Source organism: Arachis hypogaea, chromosome 18 (genome assembly GCF_003086295.3).
Source record: "Arachis hypogaea cultivar Tifrunner chromosome 18, arahy.Tifrunner.gnm2.J5K5, whole genome shotgun sequence".
In the NCBI taxonomy this organism is placed as follows: domain Eukaryota; kingdom Viridiplantae; phylum Streptophyta; class Magnoliopsida; order Fabales; family Fabaceae; genus Arachis; species Arachis hypogaea.
In genome coordinates this window covers 32,023,567-32,028,354 of record NC_092053.1, presented here as the reverse complement: position 1 = coordinate 32,028,354, position 4,788 = coordinate 32,023,567, and the positions used below count along the sequence as shown (strand labels likewise).

At 34.7% G+C, this 4,788-nt stretch overlaps 1 non-coding gene across 1 annotated transcript; it reads left to right on the top strand.

Annotated features, from left to right (window-relative positions):
* Positions 1 to 1,076: 1,076 nt before the first annotated feature.
* On the top strand, positions 1,077 to 1,184 carry LOC112773897 (small nucleolar RNA R71). Its single transcript, XR_003188421.1, has one exon. It is a non-coding gene; the product is annotated as a small nucleolar RNA R71 (small nucleolar RNA).
* Positions 1,185 to 4,788: the final 3,604 nt, after the last annotated feature.

Sequence of the window (4,788 nt, the reverse complement as noted above, 5' to 3'; positions counted from 1 at the left end):
TTTAGTTCATTGGTGAGCAATGGAGGTTCATCTTCCCAAGTCTCATTACCAAATAATTTAGCATTCAGCTTCATGATTGCACCAAGGTACTTAGCAACTTGCTCTTCAGTAACGTCTTCATCCTCTTCAGAGGAAGAATACTCATCAGAGCTCATGAAGGTCAGAAGGAGGTTCAATGGAATTTTTATGGTCTCTAGATGAGCCTCAGATTCCTTTGGTTCCTCAAAGGGAAACTCCTTATTGGTCACTGAATGTCCCAGGAGGTCTTCCTCACTAGGATTCACGTCCTCCTCCTCCCTTGTAGGTTCGGCCATGATGGTCAAATCAATGGCCTTGCACTCTCTCTTTGGATTTTCTTCTGTATTGCTTGGGAGAGTACTAGGAGGAGTTTCAGTGACCCTTTTACTCAGCTGGCCCACTTGTGCCTCCAAATTTCTAATGGAGGACCTTGTTTCATTCATGAAACTTACAGTGGCCTTAGATAGATCAGAGACTATATTCGCTAAGCTAGATAGATTCTGCTCAGAATTCTCTGTCTGTTGCTGAGTGGATGATGGAAAAGGCTTGCTATTGCTAAACCTGTTTCTTCCACCATTATTAAAGCCTTGTTGAGACTTTTGTTGATCCTTCCATGAGAAATTTGGATGATTTCTCCATGAGGGATTATAGGTATTTCCATAGGGTTCACCCATGTAATTTACCTCTGCTATTGCAGGATTCTCAGGATCATAAGCTTCTTCTTTAGAAGATGCCTCTATAGTACTGTTGGATGATTCCTTTAATCCATTCAGACTCTGAGAGATCATATTGACTTGCTAAGTCAATATTTTGTTCTGAGCCAATATGGCATTCAGAGCATCAATTTCAAGAACTCCCTTCCTTTGAGGCGTCCCATTACTTATAGGATTCCTCTCAGAAGTGTACATGAACTGGTTATTAGCAACCATGTCAATGAGTTCCTGAGCTTCTGCAGGCGTTTTCTTTAGGTGAATGGATCCACCTGCAGAATGGTCCAATGACATCTTAGATAATTCAGATAGACCATCATAGAATATATCCAGGATGGTCCATTCTGAAAGCATGTCAGAAGGACACTTTTTGGTCAGTTGCTTATATCTCTCCCAAGCTTCATAGAGGGATTCACCTTCTTTCTGTCTGAAGGTTTGAACATCCACTCTAAGCTTACTAAGTTTTTGAGGAGGAAAGAACTTGGCTAAGAAAGCCGTGACCAGCTTATCCCAAGAGTTCAGGCTATCTTTAGGTTGAGAGTCCAACCATATTCTAGCCCTGTCTCTTACAGTAAACGGGAAAAGCTTAAGCCTGTAGACTTCGGGATCAACCCATTGGTCTTAACAGTATCACAGATCTGCAAGAATTCAGTTAAGAACTGAAAAGGATCTTCTGATAGAAGTCCATGAAACTTGCAATTCTGTTGCATCAGAGAAACTAATTGAGGTTTAAGCTCAAAATTGTTTGCTCCAATGGTAGGGATTGAGATGCTTCTTCCATGTAAATTGGAATTTGGTGCAGTAAAGTCACCAAGCATCTTCCTTGCATTGTTATTATTTTCGGCCATATCTCCTTCTTTTTCAAAAATTTTTGTCAGATTTTCTCCAGAGAGTTGTGCTTTAGCTTCCCTTAGCTTCCTCTTTAGAGTCCTTTCAGGTTCAGGATCAGCTTCAACAAGAATGTTCTTATCCTTGTTCCTGCTCATATGAAAAAGAAGAGAACAAAAAATAATAGGGATCCTCTTTGCCACAGTAGAAAGGTTCCTTTATGTGAGTAGAAGAGAAGAAAAAGAATTCGAATACATAAAGAGGGAGAGGGTTCGAATTTTCAGGAAGAAGAAAAGTGTTAGTAGATAAATAAATAATTAGAAGGAGATGAGAGGAAGAAGAATTCAAAAATTAAATAAAATAAAAATATTTATTTTTTTGTTTTTATTTTAAAATTAAAGTTAAAAATTCGAAAATTTTAAAAAGAAAAATGAAATTAAATTAAAATTTAAATCAATTAGTTAATTAAAAAGGAATTTTGAAAAAGAGGAAGGTGATTTTTGAAAATTAGAGAGAGAATTAGTAGGTAGTTTTGAAAAAGATATGATTGAAATAGTAAACTTTAAAATCAAATAAAAAGTTAAGTGGTTAATTGAAAAAGATTTGAAAATCAAATTTTGAAAAGATAAGAAGTTAGAAAAGAAGTTAGAAAAGATTTTGAAATTGATTTTGAAAAAGATGTGATTGAAACTTATTTTGAAAAAGATTTGAAAAATAAATTCAAAAAGATTTGATTTTGAAAATTAAAGTTGGTTACTTGACTAACAAGAAACAAAAAGATATGATTTAAAATTTAAAGATTGAACCTTTCTTAAGAGGCAAGTAACAAACTTTAAAATTTTTGAATCAATCACATTAATTGTTAGTATAGAGTTTGAAATTATGAAGCAAAATAAGAAAAAGATTTTTGAAAATCAATTTGAAATTTTCGAAAATTATGAAAGAAAAATGAAAAAGATTTGATTTTTGAAAAAGATTTGAAAAAGATAGAAATTTTGAATTGAAAATTTGATTTGACTCATAAGAAACAACTAAATTTTAAAAAGTTTTGAAAAGTCAACTCCAATTTTCGAAAATTATGAGTGAGAAAAGGAAAAGATATTTTTTTTTTATTTTTGAATTTTTAATAAGGAGAGAGAAAAACACCAAAAAGACTCAATGCATTAAAATTTTGGATCAAAACACACAATGCATGCAAGAACACTATGAATGTCAAGATGAACACCAAGAACACTTTGAATGTCAAGATGAACATCAAGAACATATTTTTGAAAATTTTTAAGAAAAGAAAAACATGCAAGACACCAAACTTAGAAATTTTTAATGTTGAGACACTAACAAATTGAAAAGGCATATGAAAAACAAGAAAAGACAAAAAGCAAGAAAAATTAAAGATCAAACATAGAAAATCATCAAGAACAACTTGAAGATCATGAAGAACAATGCATGAGTTTTCGAAAATTTAAAGAAAATTAAAGGCATGCAATTGACACCAAACTTAAAAATTGACACAAGACTCAAACAAGAAACACAAAATTATTTTTTTGGTTTTATGATTAAATTTTTTTTTTGTAATTTTTCAAAATTTAATTGGAAAAAATAAAAATAAGGATTTCAAAATTTTAAATAGGAATTCCAAGAATCTTGCACTGTTAGTCTAAAGCTCCAGTCCAGGAATTAGACATGGCTTACTAGGCAGCCAAGCTTTCAGTGAAAGCTCCAGTCCAAAACACTAGACATGGCCAATGGCCAGCCAAACCTTAGCAAATACAAATCAGACATACAACAGCTGATACTTCATCCAACTTCATATGCTGATAAGTGGAAGCCTCGGTCCAAAAGAATTAGACATGGCTTTACAGCCAGCCAGGCTTCAACATGCTTCATGAAACTCTAGAATTCATTCTTAAAAATTATGAAGAAAAATATATTTTTGAAAATATTTATTTATATATTTTTTTTTTCGAAAATAAGAATAATAAAAACAAAAAGCTTAAAATTAAAATAAATTTACCTAATCTGAGTAACAAGATGAACCGTCAGTTGTCCAAACTCAAACAATACCCGGCAATGGCGCCAAAAACTTGGTGCACGAAATTGTGATCCTCAACAATGGTGCCAAAGACTTGGTGCTCTCAAACGTGAATCACACTTTGTCATAACTTCGCACAACTAACCAGCAAGTGCACTGGGTCGTCCAAGTAATAAACCTTACGTAAGTAAGGGTCGATCCCACGGATATTGTCGGCTTGAAGCAAGCTATGGTCACCTTGTAAATCTCAGTCAGGCGGATTCAGATGGTTATAGTAATTGATAATTAAAATATAAATAAAATATAGGATAGAGGTACTTATATAATTCATTGGTGAGAATTTCAGATAAGCGTATGGAGATGCTTTGTTCCTTCTGATTCTCTGCTTTCCTATTGTCTTCATCCAATCCTTCATACTCCTTTCCATGGCAAGCTGTATGTAGGGCATCACCGTTGTCAATGGCTACATCCCATCCTCTTTGTGTAAATGGTCTAATGCGCTGTCACTGCATGGCTAATCATCTGTTGGTTCTCGATTATACTGAAATAAGATTTACTATCCTTTTGCATCTGTCACTACGCCCAGCACTCGTGAGTTTGAAGCTTGTCACAGCCATCCCTTCCCAGATCCTACTCGGAATACCACAGACAAGGTTTAGAATTTTCGAATCTCGGGAATGGCCATCCATGGGTTCTAACTTATACCACGAAGACTCTAATATCTCGGACTCGGTCCCCTGTATTAGATATCTAAGAGATATTTATTCTATTTCATCTTCATGTAGAACGGAAGTGGTTGTCAGGCACGTGTTCATGGGTGAGAATGGTGATGAGCGTCACATAATCATCACATTCATCATGTTCTTGGGTGCGAATGAACATCTTAGAATAGGAATAAGCTTGAATTGAATAGAAAAATAATAGTACTTTGCATTAATTCATGAGAAACAGCAGAGCTCCACACCTTAATCTATGGTGTGTAGAAACTCTACCGTTGAAAATACATAAGTGATGAAGGTTCAGGCATGGCCGAATGGCCAGCCCCCAAAAAGGTCTAAGATAGCATAAAACTGATCAAAGATGTCTAATACAATAGTAAAAGGTCCTATTTATATCAGACTAGTTACTAGGGTTTACAGAAATGAGTAAATCATGCAGAAATCCACTTATGGGGCCCACTTGGTGTGTGCTTGGGCTGAG